The 24972-nt window shown below is 41.5% G+C and overlaps 1 protein-coding gene across 2 annotated transcripts in view; it reads right to left on the bottom strand.

The window, feature by feature from the left end:
• The window catches only part of ZNF148 (zinc finger protein 148), a 167998-nt gene that overhangs the window by 130101 nt on the left and 12925 nt on the right, over nt 1-24972 (bottom strand). For both annotated transcript variants that reach the window (XM_049629451.1, XM_049629450.1), the window contains exons 2-3: nt 23681-23772; nt 1606-1736 (exon numbers count right to left, since the gene is read on the bottom strand). The gene's annotated coding sequence lies outside the window, so the exon portion shown is untranslated. The remainder of the gene's footprint in view (nt 1-1605; nt 1737-23680; nt 23773-24972) is intronic.

The raw sequence follows: 24972 nt of genomic DNA on the forward strand, positions 1-24972 counted from the left end.
AATGTTTATTTTTGAGACAGAGAGAGACAGAGCATGAACGGGGGAGGGTCAGAGAGAGAGGGAGACACAGAATCTGAAGCAGGCTCCAGGCTCTGAGCTGTCAGCACAGAGCCCGATGCGGGGCTCGAACTCACGGACCGTGAGATCATGACCTGAGCCGAAGTCGGACGCTTAACCGACTGAGCCACCCAGGCGCCCCTGCATTTTTGAAATTTTTTAATATTTATTTTTGCAAGAGACGCAGAACATGAGCTAGGGAGGGGCAGAGAGAAAGGAAGACACAGAATCCGAAGCAGCTCCAGTCTCTGAGCTGTCAGCATGGAGCTGGACCATGAGATCATGACCTTAGCCAAAGTCCAGACACTTAACCGACTGAGCCACCCAGGTGTCCCCAGTAAAGCTGTTTTCTAAAAAATTAATGAATGCCCTAACTCTCTCCTACTTAGGATGTAGAGTGTAGATAATAAATTCTGGGGTTTTTTTTAAGTTCATTTTTGAGAAAGAGACCACAAGCAGGGAAGGGGCAGAGAGAGAGGATCCCAAGCAGGCTCTGCTCTGTCAGCACAGAGCCCGATGTGGGGTTCGAAATCATGAACCATGAGATCATGACCTGAGCTGAAATCGAGAGTCAGACATTTAACCAACTGAGCCATCCAGGTGCCCCTAGATAATAAATTCTTGAGTTGAGGAAGACAAGCAGCCCTCCACCTCCCTAGAGCATCCGAGTACTGAGTTGCACTTTCATCAGCTGTGAGATAACTATAGTGTGGAGGGATTCGTGGGAAGACATGAGAGAAAAGTCAAGATGCACAAGAACACAAGAATTGATGAAAATAAGGCCTTGTACAGGAATCATATCAGTGAGAAAGGAAAAAATAAAAATTAAATGAAAAGAAAGTAAAATAAAACAACATTATGAGGATAATATCCTATTAGAACCTAAAGGTTAAGCCCACAGCCACAACTAAATCCTCCTGGGTTTGAATCCTGCCTCGCTACCATTTACTAGCTTTGCAACCTTAGTTACTTTACGTCTCTGTGCTGTCAAGTTCCCCACCTAGAAAATGAGACTAATAATAGTAACTTCCTCTTAGGGTTGTTAAGAATAGCAAATATTAATACATGTATTTAGAACAATTTCTGGCACATAGTTAGATGTTCTGTATGTTGCACATACAGATGTTCCTGACTTCCAATGGTTCGGCTTATGATTCTTTGATTTTATGATGGTGTGAAAGCAATATGTATTCAGTAGAAACCATACTTTGAATTGTGCATTTTGATCCTTTCCCCAGGCTAGCGATGTGCAGTGTGATGCTGTCTTGTGATGCTGGGCAGCAGCTCCCAGTCAACCACAAGACCAGGAGAGTAAACAACAGGTACACTCACATCATTTTGCACCCACACGACCATTCTGTTTCTCACTTTCACTACCATATTCAACAAATTACATGCGATAGTCAACATTTTATTATAAAAGAGGCTGTTGTGTTACATGGCTTTGCCCAACTTCCATAGATTAATGGAAGTGTTCTGAGAATGTCTAAGGTAGGCTAAGCTATCATGTTCACTAGGTTAAGGGTATTAAATGCATTTTCAACTTACAATATTTTCAGCTCACGAAGGGTTCGTCAGGATTAATCCCATCATAAACTGAGGAAGATCCGTGTTCTTGTTCTTGTTATGGTTATTGTCACTGTTAAAAAGGACTTAAGGATGGTGTTGAACCGAATTTCCTAAAAATAGAATTTAATAGGGGAAAAAAGTCAGTTCCTGCAAGTAGATTGAGGCAAGGGAAAAGAGAAACCACACAAGTACCAAAAAAATGATTTAAGTGGAAAAGTATTTTACAGGATATTTAGCATGGGGAATAAAAAGGTTATATGATAGCTAGATGGAGCTAGGAACAAACTAGGCAATTAAACTACAGGGAAAATTTGTAACATTATTCGAAGAATTTATTTCGGAGCATAATCTTTGCCTGAATCATTTTATTTACAAGGCTGATGAAATTGGTCTATTGTGAAGATGCTTGCTATTTTCTACTCAGTAAATACCAGTAAATCAAGTTTCTACCTCTTCTCTCTCAAAGTTTAAGCAGAATGAAGACAAGTTAATTACTCTTATATATATTAAAGCTGTGGGTTTCCATAAAAAAAGAAAGAATGGCAATTGGAAATTTTTATTATTCTAGAGTTTTCAAAGATTTCATACATTTGCATTTCATTCACACTGCCAGATACCGCAATATAATGCCCAGATGAATTTTTCTTTCCTGACCATTTTCTTATAATTTAAAAACATGTCAGAATTGTGGACTTCCCAGGAAATATTAAAACTACGCTGTTGCTAGACACTGTTCACTGGAGAGCCTGTGCAGTAGAGTGCAGATCCTTTCATGTACTGTATACCCGATTCTATAAACATACTGTGATGATAACGTCTCACATGGAAATAAGAGAAAACTCTGGGTTAGCAGCAAGCAATAGGGTTTTTTTTTTTAAGTTTATTTATGTCGAGAGAGAGAGAGAGAGAGAGAGAGAGTGGGAGAAGGGCAGAGAGAGAGAGGAAGACCGAGAGAATCCCAAGCAGGCTACGCACTGTCCACACAGAGCCTGATGCAAGGCTTGAACCCAGGAACCGTGAGATCATGACCTGAGCCAAAATCAAGAGTCAGATGTTCAATCAACTGAGCCACCCAGGCACCTCAAGCTGCAGTTTTTAAAACTATTTTTAGTTAAACTTTGAGGAGAAAAAAAAAAAAAGGCTCTCCCCCCTAAGTGTCATGTGTGAACCTACAACACCCTGACCTCTTTCTCTCCTCCCTGATTATATGAATAACCCTGAGATCACCTCTTAGAACTGGTTTTAACCTTTAGCTGCAGTGGCTGCATTGCCATGTGTGTATGTATATGATGTTGTATGTTGCACATAACCTTGGACCCCCACAGTTTGGTCCCTTTCTCAGCTACCCCTTGATAGTATGATGAGTTAACAAGTTGGTGGGTGACCTGCACAAAGCGAGACACAGCTATTTAATCTCTTGCCTGACATCACCCTTCCTGGGGCAATGCTGTACAGGGCTCTGTAAAAAGTCCTTGCTGTCTCAGCAGCCAATCAACTTAGAATTTTTTTTCTGGGTTTTTGTTTTGTTTTGTTTTCTTTCTAATCAAGGTATAAAAAAGCCCTAGGTTCAGTTGAAGTTCCTGATGAAGAAACACACTGAGATTTTTTTCAGTGATCAAATCTGCATATTTAGGCATGCCTGGGTAGCTCAGTCAGTTAAGTGTCTGACTCTTGATTTCCGCTCAGGTCATTATCCCAGGGTCATGGGATCAATCCCCATGTTGGGCTTCACACTGCGTGTGGAGCCTGCTTGAGATTCTCTCCCTCTCTCCTCCTGCCCCTCTCCTCAAGTGTGCTCTCTCCCTGTCTCAAAACAAAAAACAAAAACTGCATATTTGTATTTCAAACAATGTAGCTAAAACTTGATGTAAATTCCTTCTTCCATTTTTTTTTTGGCTTAATGAATATCATTTATTCAGTATAAAATCTTTGTATGTTCCATGTGTTAAGAATAAATGTACATTAAATCTAAAAAAACCAAAAAAACAAAAATCAAAAAACCTACCCGGTTGCCAAACAATCGTGGAGATCAACACAAAGAAAGAGTTCATTTCCCGAAAAATGACCATTTTCCTACCTGCCAACGTTCACTATAAACATTTATTACAAACTCACAGGACTCAACAGGAGGTAAAAAAGGTACAGGTTGCACTAAACTTCATCAGCTCTGAGGTAACTATGGTTTGGACGACATCACAGGAAAACATGAGTGAAAAGTCAAGACGCACAAGAACACAAGAATGAAGTACTGGGATGGAGGCTGTGTTACCTTCTCATTTGCCAATTGATTGTTCATAAAGGTCGCCATTTTACACTTTCCTGAAGATTATGCTGCTACATAAGAACACAAGCGCCGGGGTTCAGAGAAGGCTAGGACATGGTCTAAGCTCATGAGAAGCTCTTAGACTAATGGAGGAGACAGATAAATGATATAATTTCAGTATAACATGCTGTGATAACACAGAGGTATACAGAGGGTGCTCTGGACTCCCTCACCGAGGAAGCCTATGGACTAGCATATCAGTCTGATACCAAAACAATGGTTTCCATTCTGTTCATACATCTTAAAATGTACATGTGAAATTCTGTACGAATATCAAACATTATGCAGGACTTTCACATTTTAAGAAGCGTTTATTTCCTGATAAAAAAATGTAAGCTTTGAAGCAAATCCTTTCCAACTCACATACACACGTGCACACACACACATACACGCCTTGAAATGGCTGCAGAATAATTCTCCATACTGCATGAACAAAATGTGAACAAGTAAAGATGAAGAACAAATGCAAGTTGAAAATGAGGTGAGAGTGCTCTATAGCAATGATGGTGAACAGAAAAACGACAGCATCGGTGATAAAGTAGATCATCTTCTGGTGGGAAGAGACTTTTATCGTTTCATTCGCTAATTGACATTTTATAAAGTCAACCATTTTACACTTTGCTGAAGGAAATTATTTAGCTATGTAAGGTTTATGTTTCCCTTATGAAAAAAGGGGAAAGGGAATGGCTCAAATCAGTCGATTGGGGTTTACTTTTGTTTGTAAGAAAATGTTTCAGCATCAGAGCTAAAGTTATCACCTCTTTAGCCCCAGGTGCCCTATCATCTGAGTCCCTATGTGTGCTCCTTAGACCTCTAGCATGGACAGATATGGTGTCCAAATACCTGGAGTCCAAAGGGAGAGCTCCTGGTCAGCATGGCTCTGTTAATATTTGGGGCATTTTGTTTCAAAAGCCAGAGGAGTGTGCAGCATATTGGGAAAGTTCCCATCTTTTTTGTTTTTTAATGTTTTGGTTGTTTTACAAGAGTAAACATCAGTTATTTGGAAGTTCCATTTATACCAAATACCATAGTCCCCAAGATGCCAGATAGTGGAGTCATTACAGAAAAGAGAAATAAAAATCTTTGAGCAGAATTGAGTTGCTGTAAAACCTTTATTACCTATGGCACACATTGTTGTAAGAAACATTGTTACTATCAGTCTTTTATTTAAATGTTTATTTTGAGAGAGTGAGAAAGCGCCTGTGTGTGGCAAGTGGGGGAGGGTCAGAGAGAGAGAGAGAGAGAGAGAGAATCCCAAGCACACTCTGCACTGTCAGCACAGAGCCCAAAGCAAGGGCTCAATCTCACAAACCACTCGATCCAGCCTGACCTGAGCTGAAATCAAGAGTTGGACACTTAACCAACTGAGCCACCCACCCAGGCACCTTTTTTTTTTTTTTTTTAATGTTTAACTATCAGTCTTAAACATTGCATAGGTTGTAGAATCTCAGAAAATAGGGATAATGGCATCAAACTCTGGATACAGGTAACTTGTGCTTTTTCAAAGTTCATGTTATACCTCTTCACTTTTATGAAAGGCCTACATTAGTACCTGTTTTCAGTGATGGAAAGAAATCCCAAGAGGATTTTCATTTTTACCAAAAAAAAAAAAAAAAAAGGATTTTTTACCAAAATGTTCAGCATTTGTTCTGCAGGAAGATGTCATAGAGGCAGCATGCACCGGGAGCAGTGAGGGTGACCCCCCCCGCCAAGCTCCTTCTCCGGGAACCACACTCAGCCTCTCAGTATCTAGCTGTCACAGTTCCGAACTGTGTCATCTGTGAGCATCTCTCTGTGCTTTATCTTGATTTATCCTGCATATTCATTAGCAAGCTGTGTCCTAAGGTTTCAGAAAAGCCTAAGAGAAGTCATGTTAGGGGTCTGGAAATGCTCAAACATTTTTTCATATGCATTCACGGTAATCGTTTCTTTGCTGTATGCCATTTCAGCTTACATCAGTTTTCAAAGGAATGCTCTACTTTCAGATAGTGGGGGGAAACTATATGTAATAAAATAACATTAAATGTACTGAAAACATGCATGGAGTATGGATTTTAATATTAATTCAAACGTTGAGGCACCTCGGTGTCTCACTCAGTTAAGCGTCCGACTTCAGCTCAGGTCATAATCTCACAGCCCGTGAGTTTGAGCCCCGCGTCAGGCTCTGTGCTGACAGCTCAGAGCCTGGAGCCTGCTTCAGATTCTGTGTCTCCCTCTCTTTCTGCCCCTCCCCCACTCATGCTCTGTCTCTGTCTCTGTCAAAAATAAACATTAAAATTTTTTTGATATTAATTCAAATGTTTACTATTTACATTATAGCTACTTCACACTTCATACAGATATGTACCCCCACACACCCCACCCTCTGTCAGTATACACTAGTTTACCAAGGGACCAAAAACCTCTTAGGCCACAGATAGACATTTTACCTCATTTCTGACCTCTTCCTGGGCAGAGAGAAGAGAATCATGTCATGTGGAGCAAAGACATTAGAATTTGAGACTACCTCTCAAATAATGAAACAAAAGGTAATGTCCCTAGGTCAAGGAGCAGTCCTCACTGTTTTCAGCCCCTGAAAGATGTTTTCTGAGTGACTAGTATGTGTCAGACAATGTGCTGAGTGTTAGTGGCATTCGTTTCCTTGAGAAATCCGTACTTTTTTTTTTTTATTCATTAACCAAATTGCTACTGAATGTCTGGTACTATACTTAAAACCAGAAATACTACAGTAAATAAGATACTCTTCCTCCCCAAAAGGACTTGCAGTCTTCAGTTGGAGTACAAGATATGAAGAAGCCACTTTGCTTCAGGGGATGCATTCTGAGACGGGGTAAGCAGGGGATCCCAGACCCACCAGCTTTCCCAAGGTGACATTTATGCTAGACCTGAAAGGGGGTGAGGTGGGGGTGCTGGTGGAGCTCAGAAAAGAGGAAGCAGATGGCAGTACAAAGTCCTAGAGCCAGAGAGAACTCAGTGCATTCAGGGACCGGCCAGTTATTCAGAATGAATGAGTGCAGGAAGTGGTAGAGAGAAAGAGAGACTGCACTAGTGGAAAGCACCAGTAAGCTCCAAAGTGCCTCGAAGGCCAAGCCAAGGCATCTGCCCTTTGTCCTGAGAGGAGGTTTCCCCAGAGTGTGGCTGGGTGGTAAGCAACAGAAGTTTAGATGGTACACAAACCAGCATTTTTTATTTGGGCAGTTAATGAATTTAATACACATTAGAAAAATATATAACCCATTCATCCGATATATTACTTCTCTTAGTTTACCACTTGGGATGAGGCTGAGTGAGAAAAAGTGATTCAATTTGTAAACAAAAATATTAAATGCATTATTATATGATAGTTGGTACACTAGCAACCGTAAACGACTGGTGTTTGGGGAAAACAGTCTAAGACCAACAGAGTTCCATGGAAAGATTTCATGCAGGGAAGTAATCTGACAAGACTTCCAAGTTGGAAAGAAGACTGGTTGTGGAGAATGCAAGAGTAGCGTTTGTAGAACTTCCAGTTAAAGTCCAGATTCTGAAACCAAGTTTAAAGTTGTCCATCAACTGATGAATGCATAAAGAAGATGTGGTTTATATATACAATGGAATACTACTTAGCAATGAGAAAGAATGAAATCTGGCCATTTGTAGCAATGTGGATAAAACTGGAGAACATTATGCTAAGTGAAATAAGCCAGGCAGAGAAAGACAGATACCATATGTTTTCACTCATATGTGGATCCTGAGAAACTTAACAGAAGACCAGGGGGGAGGGGAAGGGGGAGTGGAAAGTTACAGAGAGGGAAGGAGGCAAACCATAAGAGACTCTTAAATACTGAGAACAAACTGAGGGTTGATGGGGCATGGGGGAGAGGGGAAAGTGGGTGATGGGCATTGAGGAAGGCACCTGTTGGGATGAGCACTGGGTGTTGTATGGAAACCAATTTGACTATATATATATATATATATATATAAAGTTGTAAGGGGCAGGGATTTTTCAGTGAAACATAATGGGATAGAATAAAGAATACCAGATGGCATCGCATATAACACAATGCACATAGACTGACAAAGTGTCATTCATCTAGTATGTACCAAACACGTATTGTATGCAAGGTGCAGTACTAGGCACTGAGAATACAGTTGGTGAACACGACAGACAATGTCCTTGATCTCACAAGGTTGACATGTTGCTGAGGAAAGGACACAACAAGGGAGTAACCAAGTACGTACATAAGACGCTTTAAGAGGTGGTAAACTTTTAAAGGCAATACATCCAAGGGGAGAAATGTAAGCTCCATACAGGCTGTCTCTCACTGCTGTGTCCCAACAATAGGAACAGTGCCTGGAACATAGTAGCTGCTCAAAAAGTATTCTTTGAATGAACGAACAAGAGATGTGGTTGGCTCAACTTAAGGAGTAACAATAGAAATTAAGAGAAACAGATGGGTTCAAGTTATATTTAAGAGATAAAATACGCAGGGCTTAGTGTGCAAAATAGATTTAAGGGCTGAGAGATAAAAAGAAGAGGAACAATTTCTCAATAGCCTATTCTAAACATAGCAACCAGACTGACCATGGGATTTCTGCACTCAAACCCTCCCACGGCTCCCTATGGTACTCAGAGAAAAACCCCACATCTTTACAATGGCAATAAGGCTGTACATGATCTGGGCTGGGTATCTCACTGACCTCGTTTCTAATCATCTCCCCCTCGTTCTCTCTGTTCCAGCCACACTGGCCACCTTGCTGTTCCTCAAAGCCCCAGTTAAATTCCCAGCCAAAGCCTTTGAACTAGCTGTCCTCTCTTCCTGAAATGCTCTTTTCCCCAGTACTCACATAGCACAGTCCTCATACCTGCAGGTGTCTCCTTCTTTGTGAGACCTACTCTGACCACCCCATCTAATACCACGAATTCACTCTCCATGAAATTCATTGCTCTGCCTGCTCAGTTTCCCCCAATAGCATTTATTGTGATATATATCTCACTCTAACATGGTACATACTTTATTTATTATCTTCATTGTCTGTCTCCCCACAAGACTGTAAACTCTCCTAGAGCCTATAACACTGCTTGGCACACTGTAGGTGCCCCATAAATACTTGTTAAATAGGGGCGCCTGGGTGGCTCAGTCGGTTAAGCGGCCGACGTTGGCTCAGGTCATGATCTCACGGTTTGTGGGTTTGAGCCCCGCATTGGGCTCTGTGCTGACAGCTCGGAGCCTGGAGCTGGCTTTGGATTCTGTGTCTCCTGATCTCTCTCTGCCCCTCCCCCACTTGTGCTCTATTTCTCAAAAATAAATAAACAGTTAAAAAAAGTTTCTTTAAATATTTGTTAAATAAAGAAATGAAAGATGACTCTTAGTTTTCTGGTTTGACCAACTGGAACCATCTGGTTTGACCAACCATCAGGTGGCTCACTGAGGCAGGAAACATAGGAAGTTGAGGGCTTTGGTGGGAAACAACAAGTTCTGTTTGGGACATGCTGAGTCTGAGTGTCTTTGAGAACAACACCTAGGTGAGAATGACCTTTACACAGTTGCATTTATGGGCCTGCTGCTTAAAAGAGGGTCACTGGATTATAAATTTGAGGATCACTTGATTATAGATGGCATATGAATGGGTGTCACGGGCAAGAAAATGTATGTAGAGAAGAAGAGAAGAACCTTGAGAAACAGTAGGAGGTAAGAGAGCATAGTCAGAAGAACCCAGGGAGCAGAGATAAAGAGGAAACAGGGAGGAAAACCAGGGGTTGTGAAAGTCCATGGGAAAGTAGTTTTAAGAAGGAAGATAAATAAGTTATCTATAGCTGTGGAACAATTACCCCAAAATTTAGTGGCTGAAAACAATTCCTGTTTAACATCTCACTCTTCCTGTGGGTCACAAAGAGTTTTAGGATATCTTACAAGTCTGTAATAAGGTGTTAGCCAAGGCTGCGGGCTCATCTGAAGGCCTGATTGGAAAGTGATCCTCTTCCAAACTGTTAGCAAACTGTTCCAATTGTTGGCAGGATTCAGTTTTCTGAGAGCTGTTAGGATGAAGGCCACAGATCCTCCTCAGGTACCTTACAACCTGGGAGTTTGCTTCAACAGAGCAAATGAACAAGAAGATTCAGAGGAAAAGTGCAAGCAAGTCTTTCATAACTTAACCTTAAAAGTGCCACATCATCATCCCATCTCACTTTTGTCTGACTCTCTTCATTAGAACAAAGTTTCCAGGCTCAGTCTACACACCAGGGGAGAGGATTATAAAAGGGAGTGAATACCAGGAGGTGGAGATCACTAGGATCCATTTTTGAAACTGCCTCCCATAGAAGAAGTGTCTGCAGTGTTAGGTGTCGAAGAGTATCAAGTATCCAGAAGATTTGGCAATAAGGAGGGCCCATTTGTTTTTTCAGAAAGAACTGGTTTAGGGGACTGTGGAAGCAAAGTCCAGACCATACTACACTGAGAAGTGAGTTTGAATGGAAGAAGTAGAGAGAGCAATCCTAAACAATTCTTTCAAGATGCTTAGATATGAAGAAAAGGATAGAGATAGGGTGGCTGAAGGAAGGAATGGAGTCAAAGCCGGATGACAGGCTTTTTACAAATTGAAGATTTGAACATATTTAAATGTTTTGGGGCAGGCATGAGTAGAAAGGAAAGGATTGTGGTCAGAGACAAATCATGCAGATGGTTCGATAAGGGATGGAGAAGGCCAGTAGTAAGTCCAAGAGAAGATGGTAAGGACTGAATAACCACCTTCTCTTCTCTACATACACCTTCTTTTATTAAGCCCTTACTTGCACAGTCTTATTGTATTGAGTGCTTTACCTATATTATCTCATTTAATTCAGCTCTCAAAGGTAAGACCTTTATCACCATTATATAGACCAAGAAACAGTCTTGGAGAAAATAAGGAACTCACCTAAGGTCACACGATACATAAGAAGAGTAAAATTTTAGATCAACCTGTAGGCCAATGGGTCTCAAAGTGCAGCCCCAGACCAGCAGTAACAGCTGACAGGAACTTATTAGAAATGCAAATGAGCGGGTCCTACCCCAGACCTAGTGAATCTGAAACTCTGAGGGCAGAGCCTCAGTAACTTGTGTTTGAACACACTCACCCTCCAGATAACTCTGAAGTTTGAGCAGCAAGCACTGTCCAGAGTGATACTGCCTCTCAAGGTCCAAACTGGGGCAGATGACAGAATTATTTAGAAAGTTGAGGAAGAGTAACAGGGTGCAGAAACCCAGGATGTCGTCTGGGATTCTAGCTTGGGTGACTGACAGAGAAATCGCCAGAAGAAGAAGGAGGTATGGTAGAGAAAGATGGTGAATTTAGTTTTGGACAAGATGATTCTGAAGTTCTTTTAGGCAAACAGGTGGGACTATCTAGTAGATAAATATGTGTCAGGTGGTTGAAGGACAGGCCATGACAGAGACAAGTCTGTCCCTAACATTTGCAGGGCCTGAGACAAGAGTACAAGTTACCATACAACATAGACCTAAATATTAAAGAGTTATAAATCAAACTAACTTACTGTAAAAATACTGTCTCCATTTACCTTGATACACATACCTACATAATGATGAAAAATTTTAAATCATGCATAAAGCAATGGCTTTTATATGACTGAACATTGGCAAAATGACAAAGACACCTTGGGAGTTCTCTTGATGGGTTGGCAGTTGGATGAGTCATAAAATATACACATAATTCATGAATTGCTGTTTATTTACTCCATGAAATTTATTTTTTCATGCCTTCATTTCAGCAAAATTTTCAGTAATGTTATAATGAAGATTTTCACATAATTTGTATTCAGTGGATAACAGTGATTCAAAGTGCTAACAAAATAAATGTAACTACTAAAAGTACACAAAATTTTAAATAAATTGTCATGAAAAATATAAATCAAAGAAATGTAAGGATTTAAAAATTATCTTTCATGTAAGTTTTTCAAAGTTATTTTCTTCTAAACTATTCAAAACTGTTAAAATTAAAAAGCAAAATACAAATTATAATTAGTATCAACCATTTAAATCAAAACTATTTAAATTTGAAAGCTTTAATTTTCTGACAATTTAAATCTTATTGAATATTGTTATTAAGATAGAATTATTCTCAACTCTAGCGATGTTCAGATTTTAGTTATCTTTTGCTGCATGACAAAGTACCTCAAAACTTAGTGGTTAAAAATAATGATCTATTAATTTCTTATTCTATGTGTTGGCTGCCAGTTCCACTGGTCTCCCTTGGGCTCATTCATGAGACTGTAGTCATGAGGTGGCTCAGTGGGAGCTAGGAGGTCTAAGATGACCTCATTCACATGTCTGGGGCCTTTGAGGGAATAGCTAGGAGGTCAGGATCTCTCTCTCTCTCTCTACATGGTTTTCTCATCATTCAGTAGTCTGAATGAATGTGGCTTCCTTGCATTATGGCTGGATCCCAGCAGGAAAGCAGAAAGCTGCTAGGCCTAAGGCTCAGCCCCTGAAATGACTCAGCCACTTCTGTCCCAATCTACTGGTCAAGGCAAGTTATAAAGTCATCCCAGATTCAAATGGAGAGAAACGGACCCTACTTTTTTTTTTTTTTTTTAACTAGGCTCCATGCCCAACATGGGGCTTGAACTCATAACCCTGAGACCAAGAGTCATATGCTCCACTGACTGAGCCAGCCTGGCACCCCAGTCTCTAGTTCTTGATAGGAGAAATGGCATGAGTGGACAGGGATGGGAAGAATTATTGACAGCTCTCTTTGCAAACAATTTACCACAAGCCATCTGGTTGGTTATTTCCATAGCTTCACTTATGTGTGCCTAGACCTTACCATACACACAAATTTAAAATAATCCTATTAACTAGTTTGTATGATTAACAATAATATTGTTTAATATAGTACAATGTTCCTCCATCATTCTGTGCAACTATTGTGAATACCAAGAGAATTACAATTTAGAATGTGAAAAGAAGCAAGAAAATGACGTTCAGCACTACTGGGAAACACTTTGTTATGCAATTATCTATTACACAGTCTAAGAAGGAGTTGACAAGTTAATTGTCTAAATACTTACTCTGCTCAAATCCTCTCTGAACTCAGAAGCAGTATCCATCTCCAATGTCAGAAACATAAATTTGGAGGCAGTTGCTTTTTGGGGGGGGAACACAGGGCAAGAGATGAGGGGAAGTATTTCCCCAGGGACCTGAACAGCACTAGTTGGTATAGGGGATGTTTCAAGATATGGGTCACGTTGTACCTGTACTGGATCCTGAATGACAGTGGTGCCTAGGTAGTCCTCAGTCAACTTACACCGTGTATGTTTGCATGTGCAGGGACCTCAAAAGTACACAATCTAGGGTGGCACCCTCTTATCTAATGGAGGTACTGGGGAGATCTCATTGGATAGGGGGTAACATGAGAGTGAAGGAGAGATAATCCAGGGAGAGTGGGTAGGAGTGAGAAGAGTAGTGGGCTAAAACGGTGAAACTCTGGGGAATAAACACACTGTTTACAGAATAGATGGGCTGAAATATCCACCAAGAGAGGAAATAATTAAAGAAATTCTGGCATGTTCATTCTATGAATACTAAGAACTCCTTTCTCTCATTGTCTCGGTCTCTCTGTCTTTGTTTCTGTCTCTCTCTGTATATATAGTGTCCATATATGCATAGATTGATAACTAAAGTAAAACATAAAATAAAAATAACCAGCAAGGTGTAGAACAATAAGTATAACATGATTTATATTACATTTATATCACACACACACACACACACACACACACACGACTACATAAAAAGGACTGAGAAGCAAATACTGCTTCTAGTTTGCTAGAGCTTGGAGGTGCGAAGGCAAATTTTCACATTTTATTCAGCAACTTAGAATAATTTGTTGCCTCTGAAACTGAGTTTTCTTTTATGTAAAACAGAGATAATAGTCACCTTACAGAGTTATTTTTTTAAACAATTGAGGAAATAAATAATTGAGATATAATTCACTCACCACAAAATTCACCCTTTTAAAGTGTATAATTCAGTTTTTTGGTGCATTCACAAAGTTGTGCAACCATCACCACTTCTAACCCAGAATGTTTCATCACCCCATACAGAAGCCCTATACGCATTAGCAGTCATTCCCCTCTACCCCTTCCTTCCAATCCCCAGGGACCACTAATCTGCTCTCTGCCTCTATGAATTTGGCTATTCCAACTGGACATTTCATACAAGTGGAATCATATAATATTTTCAAGGCTCATCCATGTTATAACATGTAACAGTACTTTATTCCTTCTTATGGCTAAATAATAGTCCATGGGATGAGTGTATCACAATTTGTTTATCCATTCATCAGTTGTCAGACTTTTGGGTTGTTCCCATCTTTTTGCTACTATTGATATTGTTGCTCTGAACATTCCTGTACAAGTTTTTGTTGTGGACATGTGTTCTCATTTCTCTGGGTTATACATCTAAAAATCAAATTGCTGAGTCATGGGGAGCTTGGGTGGTTCAGGTGGTTAAGTGTCATGACTTTGGCTCATGTCATGATCTTGTGGTTCATGCGCGCGAGCCCCACGTCAGATTCTGTGATGACAGCTCAGAGCCTGGAGCGTGCTTCCGATTCTGTGTCTCCCTCTCTCTCTGCCCCCACCCTTTGCTTCGTCTGTCTTTCAAAAATGAATAAACATTAAAAATTTTTTTTAATTTGAAAAAAATTGCTGAGTCATATGTTAACTCTATGTTTAACTTTTTGAGGAATTGTCATTCTTTTCTACAGCAACAGCACTATTTTACATTCCCATCAACAATGTATGAAGGCTCCAATTGTTCCATATCTTTGTCAACATTTGGTGTAGCCATCCTAGTGGGTATGATGATGTGGTATCTCATTGTGGTTTTAATTTGCATGTCCTTGACAACTAATAATGTTGAGCATCTTTTCACATGCTTATTTTCCACTTGCACATCTTCTTTGAAGAAATGTGTGTTTCCTTTGCCCATTTTAAAATCAGAGTATTTGCGGGGTGGCTGGGTGGCTCAGTCAGTTAGGTGTCTTTGACTCAGGTCATGATCTCACAGTTGGTGGGTTTGAGCTCCGCATAGGGCTCTGTGCTGACAGCTCAGAGCCTGGAGCCTGCTTCAGATTCTGTGTCTCCCTCTCTCTGCCCCTCCCCTGCTCGTGCTCTCTCTCTCTCTCTCTCAAAATAATAAATTAACATTAAAAAAAATTAAAATCGGAGTATTTGTCTTTTTATTGTTGCAGGGTAAGGGTTCTTTATATATACTGGATATTAATCCTTTATCAGATATGTGACTTGCAAATATCTTCCATTCAGTGGATTGTCTTTTTACCTTCTTGATAGTGCTATTTGAAGCGCAAAAGCTTTTAATTTTGATGAAATCCAAATTATCTATTTTTTTGAATTGCTTGTGCTTTTGGTGTGATAGTTTTAAAAACATTGCCTAATATAAGGTCACAAGAATTTACACCTATGTTTTCGAAGAGTTTTAGCTATAAAACTATATGTTTTAGCTCTTACATTTGGGTTGTTGATCCATTTTGAGTTAATTTTTATATATGGTGATAGACCACAGAGTTCTTCTGTGGTCACATCTTCTTTTTGAGAAAAAACATAATCACCCAGGTTGATTACTCACCTTATCCACCATCTTTGGTAACTGCTAGTTGTTTCCAAAAGATGAAGACTTGGCATAAGTAGAGATTTCAAAGCAGAGGCGGTTCTCAAAGGCAGCCTCAGCACCAACCTAGATAGTGGGGCACTTCTGGCCCAAGCATAAACCTTCCCAGAATGACTGCATAGGAAGGAAACCATGCATTTTGACATAAATATTTGTCATGAAACTTCACAGTTTCATCTTGGTGTTCCTATGTTCATCTCCATATGTATTTCATCATATGAGATTTAGGTAGAATTAATTATCTTTTGAGGATTTACTACTGCCCAAATTCTTCACTTAAGTCTAAGCCCCAGCTACCAAAACATGCCAGATATCTTCTCTGAATCTTCAACATTCCCAGGGGCTCCACACAGGACTCTCTTTGGGACAGTCTCACTGAAATCTCAGTGTTTTCGAGGGGGAGTTGGGATGGGGTAGGGGAAACTTTGCCGCCAGGGTACATTTGGCCATGTCTGGAGATATTTTTGGCTGTTACAACTGAGGGGGTACTACTGGCAGCTAGTGGGTAGAGACCAGGGATACTGCTAAACATCCTACAATGCACAGAACAGCCCTCCAAAACAAAAACGCATCCAGATGTCAGTTGTGCCAAGGCTGAGAAGTCCTAACTAGACATATGAGAGTTGATTGTGCTGACGTCTTGGACTAGGGCAGGAAGATGTGATGGTTCTGGAATTAGATATACCTGGGTTCAAACTTCAGCTCTTGAGCTCCTCTTAGCACCTCTATGGACTTGAGCAAGTTTCTTAACCTCTTTGAGCCTTAGTTTCTTCATCTAATAACCCTCTAACCATATATATATATATATATATATATATACAGATATATATGTATATATACACACATATATACGAAATGTATAGCATAGTGGCTGGCACATATTAAATACTCAAATATTAGCTCACATGAACATAAGTGATAATAATATCTTAATAAAAATACCTTAGGGCTTTTTTAAAGTCAGGTTTAGTGAGTTAATTTAGATAGAGTGAAATCATCCTTTTTAAATGCACAGTTCAGTGAGTTTTGACAAATCTGCACAACTGTGTAACCACACACAATCAGGGTATCGGTTTCATCATGCCCCAGATTCCCCCATACCCTTTGGTAGAAAAATCCCCACCACATTGATCTACTTTCTGTCCCTGTCATTGTTTTGGCCTTTTCAAAGTGTCATGTAAATGGAATCGCAGAGCATGTAGCCTTTGAGTCTGTCTTCTTTACTTTCATAATGCTTTTGCAATTTCACTATGATTTGCACGCATCAGTAACTTTGCTCCTTTTTATTGCTGAGTAGTATTCCGTGGTTGATATGTACGACAGTCTGTTCATTTACCAGTTCACAGAATTTGGTTGTTTCCAGTTGTTGGGCTATTATGAATAAAGCCGTTATAAAAATTAGCATAAAGGGCTTTGCGCGCGGACACACGCTTTTGTTTCTCTTGGAATAAACAAGTTTAACACCAGGAGCGCGATTTCTGGGTACTATGGTGAATGCATGTTTAACTTTGTAAGAAACCGCCAAACTGCTTTCCAAAGTGACTGTACCATGTAGTATCGTTGACCTACACCCTCTACAACCTAGCTAGCGCCTGGTGTTGTCAGATTTTTGTTTTGTTTTGTAATTTAATCTCTGTCATCCTAGAAAGTAGGTGGTGGGTGGTATCGTGGTTTTAATTTGCATTTTTCCTAATAACTAGTGATGTTGAGTTCCTTTGTTTTGATTTCATTTTACCACATACAGACCATTTTGGATCCTTTAAACCTCACAACAACTATATTAGGTAGGTAAAAACAAAACAGCATGTTCATACTGACAAGAATACTGCCTTCTCTCCACCCCACCATCTCCAAAGTGACTGCTTCCTCATTTCCCATAAGAAAAGAAACGTCTGGTTTTGGATACTCTCTGGCAACCTCGAGCTGTGGCCAATCTGCGTCATTCTTACTGTGTAATTAGAGGCTAGGTGCCCACGTGTCTCATTTTTAGGATCCTGTGGGCTACATTTGGCCCAGATTAGGTTATACTTTAGGCATTTTGCTGCATATCTCTTCTTTCTCCCTCAATGTTCCTTTCCTCAGAAGGCGCTTCAAAGAACAAACAGATCTGGGTAGGAGTGAATGAGGAGTCTTGCTCTCTGAGGATGGTGGGGTGATAGAGACCTCCATCGGGCGCTCTCTCTAAGCAGGAAAGCAAAGAAAACCCAAACCCACCAGCCCACAATGGCGCAGAGTCCTGCCTTCAAACCCAGCAACAGCGAGAGCTGCTCCACATACTAAAATCATCGGTCCACAGGGATCCTGCCTATGTCACCAAGTGGACATCGGCCTGCCCACAGTGTCTGTATTTTCCTCTGCCTCCTTCGCACATAGACCCCGTCACCCCCTCCAGTTTTCCTTGCCCTCCTAGTTATGGTTTACCAGAGAAAATGTAAGATCCGTTGTTAAATTTGAATTTCAAGTAAACAATAAATAATTTTTGGCACAAGTATATCCCATGTGATATTTGAAGCCTTCCTTCACTGCCAGTGTTGGAGAAGTTAGCTTATTTTTATTAAGGAAATCAAGCTCTTACTTGGGGAGAAAGAAAAGAACCTATTTGATTTTTAAACCTATGTTTGTTTCTGTTTTGTATTTTCCCCAGGCACAGGGTATATAAACAACTACTTATTTTCCCCAGCCCTGCATCAGTCATGACACTTCAGAAGCATAAAGCACCAGAGCTAGGTGGCAGTGACCTACCTTTCAGTAACAATTCCTGTAAGAAACAGAAAAACAAAGCTGCTTCTGGGCTGGCTTTGGGTATAGCCAGATGAAAAACTGACTACCCCTCCTGTAAGCCTCAGCATGGCTAGGAAGGAGGCGAGCCAACCTCTCTTAAAAAGTCACTTAAATTCATTTCAGGAATCAGCTTGATGTAAATTTAACATTAAACTTTTTGAGTTATTGCACTGTTCCCACACTCACCAATAGCAAGCCTCCCCTGTAGAGAGGGCACAAGCCAATTCAAGTGCTCCATTATCTCACACAGGTGAACAGGAAAATAAATGCAAAATATAAATAAAAGTGAATGCAGTAAGGATTGCTTGTAAAATACGAGAGAAAAAAATGTATTGACTCCTTCCTATGCCCAAGTTCCCTATGAGCATCGCCCAAACGCATCTAGTTTTACTTAAGATATTTATGAGTTGTGTGTTCTACAACTCTGAATAGGTTAGGAATTTCTCCAACTCTAGTGGAGTAGCTTGGATTTGAATTAGGATCAGTGTGATTCTCGAAATGGGTCTCCCTACTAATCTACACAAGTCTGGTGCCGTAATTACTCAGGGGGAAAGAAAGAGAAACTTCCTAGTAAAAATGCTCAGTAGTGTTATAGGAATTATAGTCAATCAGCCCCAGAGCACAAGGCCTGTGATTCCACCAAGTAAGCAGGGCCCATCTAGGCAGCTTTGACAGTGATGAGAAGGATGGGTTCCAGGTGCCCCAGCCATGGACTGTTTCAGAGGCAGTACTGGGGGGCTCCAGTGGAGTGTCAGGACTGGGTGTGGGTGTCCAAAAATCACTGACACAGAGGGGAATAAAACTATCTTATAATTGCCAGAGACCAGAGCGGGAGGAAATGAGAGCCCAGCAGGCAGGAAAATCCAATCACGTTTCTAGCCACCATGGGGTACTGTGACTCTGAGGTAATGTCTGGGCCAGCCATGGCTTGCTTCGGGACTGAGACCTGTGTCCTCAGGTGTGAATGCCAACAATAACAAGAGTTAACACTCACAGAGCTCTTTCCAGGTGCTAGGCTCTCTGCACTGAACATCTATAAACCACTTAATCCTCACCACAACCCTTTGAGAGAAATCATCTTATTGTCTTCCTTTCATCTGTGAGGAAACTGAGGCAGAGAGAGGTTAAGTAACTTTTCCAAGATCCCACAGTATAAAGTGGCAGAGCTGGGATTCAAAGAGGACAGTCTGGCTCCAGAGTCTGTGCTCTTAACCATCCCACCATACTGCTATGTGCTCAGTATCTGCACCTGTCCAGGAGGCAGACCCAGGCAGTGCTAGTAAGGTCTGAAGAAAGGGTTGAAATTATGAGCTGGAATCAGCTTACTAAAGGAGGGAAAATCAATGGAGAAGGGCCACAGTTAAAGGACAGAGAGAGAGTGGGAAGCTGCTGAGATACATAAAGAAAGAACAATCAGAGGGGTGGGGAGGGAATCAGGCTTGTGCAATAGCAGGGGAGCAGAAGGAGGAGAAAGCTTCAGAAAGAAAGGGCATCTACAGTGCCCAGTGCTGCAGAGAAATCTAGAAGAGTAGGGGCTGAGAAATGGACATTGGAATTGGCAATTTGAAGCAGCTTACATTGATAAGATGTGGTTATTCTGTAAGAAAACAGATTTGGCTTCAATAATAAGGCCAAAACAATAGTGTGAAGTGTATTTCCTCTCACACAACCGTCCAGCATAAACACTTCAGGACTAATATGGCATGCCATCTTATTGGGGACCCATGCTCCTTCTGTCTTGTCTGGTTCTGCCATCTTGAGCCTAAGGTTTCTATCTCAGATCTAAAATTACTAGTTCCTGTCATCCCTCCACAGGATGAAGATAAAAAGGAAAAGTGGATGGCATGCCCCATCCTTTCAAGGGAATACCCAGAAGTCACATACATGGCAACACCTACCAGCACGGGAACCTGGAAAATGCCACTGTTGGCTGGGCAGTCTGGTACTCAGCTAAAACTGATGGGTTCCATTTCTAAAGGAATAAAAAGATCAACAGACATTGGGACACAACTCTCTGTCATAGAGGTCATTGGTCACTTTTGCAGTTAGTTTCATCCAGGGGGCTGTAGGGAGTTTGCAGGGAGAGGATGGAGTGCACAGAGAGGAGGAAGTACCATGTGAGAAGGTTGGTGCTCACTGGAAATAGAGGAAATGATGGTATTTGGAGGAAGAGCAGAAGAGGGAGATGGTCTGTACAAGAGGGGGAGAACTAGGTATGTTAAATGGAATACAGAAAAAATCAAGAGGGGAGAAAGAAAGACCAGATGCTGGAGAGGGTGAGGACAGCTGGAGAGGTCAGCCTTGGACACTGCTTTCTCTGAAACCAGAGGGAAGGAGAAGACAATGTGTAAAGATACAGAGACATTTTAATGTGGAGAGCAGGGAAGTGGAACAAGCTTGGGTTCAGGTGGCCCCAATACCCAGTCATGTGGGTGAGATCATCTGCCTCCATAACTGTGTTTCCAAATGTGAAGGCTGCTGGGAGCCCACAAGCATCTAAGAGTGATGCTCCATTTGCCAGACCAGCATCCGATCAGCTGGGGCCACCCTGCATCTCAGGAGAAGGTTAGTGAATATGCACTCTCTCTCCTACAAAGTTAGAATCTGATGGCAGAGCTCTTTCTAACCTGGGAAGCCAAATACACACTGTGGACACAGTTGGCTCTCAATAAATACTTGTTAAGTAAATGAATAAATGAATATATGAATGAGTGAACGAACAAGCACCTTTCGCATTCCGTCACTTCGGATACTTGCACAGGCTCAGGACATTTAAATTCCTCTTCAGGCAGTATAATTCCTTGCAGGCTGACATTCGTTTCAACAGATGCCATTTCCAAACCAGCTTCCATCTCCTCTAAAACATGAGAATGTTATATCCCTGGAATTTTGGAGATGCTGTGGGTTTTATTGGGCAGTATCTAGGTCCTTTGTTAGAGTAATTAGAGGAGATTAACCACTCAGGTTAAATGTTAACTGCCTCTAGTTTAAAGAAATAGCATCAATAATAGGTGGGGGTTTTTTCCCCTAAAAGGAAAATATCCATTGAGGGAAGTTCTTTGTGTGTATTTGTTTCCAAATGCCATCTGTCACAAGGTTTCAGATGTCGGGCAAGCCATGACAGAGCTCAGGAATCCAGATATTTCAGACAGAGAAACAACCTCCCCTCAATCCCCCATCCTCAGTTTATGTATTAATTATTTCTTGTCTCTACTTTGTATTTCAGAAGATTATATCCAGGAAGATGACGAAGTAAGAGGGAGAAAATCATATCAGATGTCACCTTATCAGCCAGCAAACCCCACAAAATCAGAAAGCCTTTTATTATAAAGTCACTGTATGTGGCGATGTATTCAGAACTAAACAAACAGAATGACTAAGAGCTAGTGGCTGCTCCCTGGGCCAGTGTCAACATAGGCCTGGTGGCCCCCTCCTGTAGGAAGGTCCCAACCCTTGAGACCTTGGCCCTCCCCTGAGTCTCCTTCTGAAACAAGCCCATTCTGTGGTGAGACACAGAACATCTTCACTGCAGAGGGAGACTCTCCGGGTTCAAACTATTACAACTGCAGGAATTACAAGCCAGCAGAATGATTACCTCATTTCTAATTACAATTCCTCTTTCTGGCTCTAACACGAGGAAACAGTGTGCCTGCTTTTATCCTCACCTCCAGACTGCCAGCTTTCCAACCAGCCTTCACCTTCTGAAGGACAAAGCTGCCTCTGGTCTTCTACCCCTTGGAAATCTCTCTGAACTTGTCTCTTTCTAAGACAAGACATTCTTTAAAGTATCTGTGAAAGCCCCGACTCCCTGGCACGAGACAAAAACAGGTGTGTGAGGGAGCTAAGACAACTGTCTTCTTCCTTCCTCAAGAGGAGTGGCTTTTGATGAACATATTTGGGGCATTACCTCGGCCTCCACTATGCTCTCCTAGAACACCGAGCCTGCTGATGTTCTCTTCAGGGGAGCAAGGCACTCATACCAACATCAGCTATTGGTCTCAATCCCTTCCTGCCTTCTAGATTATTCTAGCAGCTTTTGGCTGGGGACCACCCAGTTTGTTTGACACCAGCCAGCATTGCAGAGGGACCAACGGGGATTCTTTCCGCCCATCACAAAGGGAGCACTTTCTTACCTCCCTTTTCATTGTTTTCCATCTATGAAGCCCCTCTTTTCCATACGACAAAGACAACACACAGAGCAGACCACACGTTTTCAAGATGTTTACTAACAAAAATTAAAGGAGTAATTGTACTAAAACTACAAAGTGGTGTTTATGTCTAATCTTTTGTTACAAATTGGTGCTAAATCTTGTCTGTCCTCCTCTGACCACACAGTTATGATCACTTCAGATCTACGGCTCTCAAAGGCCTAGCTCAGACCATTCCAGAGTCCCCACTCTGGCATGCTCCAGCCTGGGCCTGGCCTCCCCTTCTCATCATGGAGAAATTAGACTGTAGTGGTTTTGTGTGTGAATCTTGCCACGACACTCCTTGATGCATCTGAGATTTCATACCCAGCGTTTGGTTCTGGATGTCATAGTGACAGATCTGAGAGAACCACCACGTGGCAAGGGGTCTAGAAATCATCTTATGCCTAGAAAGGTCAGAGAAAGTGAGGACACAGGCTAGAGAAGAGAGGACATGGGGAGTGGACATGGCTGCCATAAGTAGTCCAGCCCTGGAAGAGGGGCAGAACGGGGACTGATGAGGCACACTTGTACTTTTCAGCCCAACCCAAAGATGTACATTTCTTACACAAACCCAGCTATACTAAAGCAGTACAGACTGTTCTAGGACACAATAAGTGCCTCTTTATTTAAATTGTACTAGCAGGATTAGCTGGCCCTCCAGCAGAGATGTTCCAGACAGGATTCTTTTGTTGGGTAAGGGCTGGCCTTCCAAACCCATCATTGTTTATTTCTACGAAGAAGATGGAGAGAGAGCCCGGAGGTTTGGGGGAACTGTAAGACTGTTAAACCTTGCTGCCTGCTTGGCTCTAGACATCAGTCAGCTTTTACCTATTATTATTATCCTTTGAAATTCTGACATGCTCTCCAGGAATTTAAAATATTCCTTTCTGCGGGATGACACAGCTTGCCAGCTTTAAATTTTAAACTTCAAATCTGCTTTGGAACTAAAAGTTTGCTAAACTTTTAAAGGTTTCTAGCCACAGGAAAAGTGACTTGAACTTTGGAAATTTGCTTTTGAAATGTAGACCTATTGACCGACTTACTGGTGAGCTTGAAAGTCCCTCCGGCATGTACAAGCAGCCTGTTTAACTTACCTTTGCTCTCTGATAGATTAGGCCTGCTTACCATCTAGAACACTCTAGAGGAGTGGTTCCCAAATCTGGCTGCATATCAGCATCACTGGGAGCTTTAAAAAAAAAAAGAAAAAAAGTGAAGTAAATGGCCAGGCCCCCTACTCAGAGCCACTGATTTAACTTGGCTGCATTGGAGTCTAGTATGGGTAAGTTTTAAAGTTCTCTGGCTCACTCTAATGCACAGCCAGAGGTGAGAAGCTGTTCTTGAAGGTTCGAGAGCTGCCATTTGACCCCATGTTCCTCCCAGACACCATTTCAGATCAAACCAGTTTACCTGGGTTCTAGAGGCTTAACAACGCTGTCATTTTCCAAAACACCATTCAGGAATGAATCAGTTCCTTAAATCTGTTGTTTTGATTCTCCATAGACCTCGTGTCTCAAGTCCAATAGACCCAACAATGATGGTGGAGTGAGGGTGGGGTGGAGGTTGAGAGATGTTTTTACATCTCAAATGACAAAATTGGTGGGGTTATAGTCAAGCTAAACTCAGCTGCAGGTGTTCTGAGCGTTTCTCTTGGGTGCCCTTGTCAACCCAGAGCTTCCTGATGTCTGGATGAAAATGTCTTTCTCTGAAGCCTCAAAGTCTCAGACAAGAGAAAGCATTCCTTTAAAGAAGCTTTTTGACACGCCGATGCACAGCTGTTTATATTCAAGAATAGCTATCCACTCGGAATATCACATCTGTGCTGACATTGGAATAGAACTGCCCATGGGAGTTGATGAGCCAGCAGGACCCATCCTTCTGGATGGTGCTAAATCCATATCATCTCCACACAAAAGTAAACTCCACAGACATACAGACCTCATGGCTCTTCCCCACTCTTGTAGAATAGCATCTGCCACAAAGGGGGTGCTCAAGAAATTTATTCAGTGGGTGAATATGTGAATAAATGAATCAGGTGATAGCCAGGGCCCAGACAGAACTCCAGAAACTACCCAGATGACTTGAAAATAAATAAAGTATTGATTTCCAAATTCTGGTTTCCCTAGAGCTTCATATACATGCTCGGACACCAGCAGAGGAAGACCTCAACAACTTCACATGTTAACCTGGAGAGCGACTGGGCAGCAGGACAAAGACAGGTCGATATATACGAAGCCTTGGATCTACCACTAACCACTCAGCCTAAACTCTCCCATTGTCAGAGTTCCCTAGCCTCCATCCCCCTACACAGAGCTGCCTCCACCAACCCAGGGGCACCCTGCTATTAGTTATACTAATTAATCCACTCCTATCCAGGGGTAGCCCCTCT

Source organism: Panthera uncia, chromosome C2, assembly GCF_023721935.1.
Source record: "Panthera uncia isolate 11264 chromosome C2, Puncia_PCG_1.0, whole genome shotgun sequence".
Classification (NCBI taxonomy): Eukaryota; Metazoa; Chordata; class Mammalia; order Carnivora; family Felidae; genus Panthera; species Panthera uncia.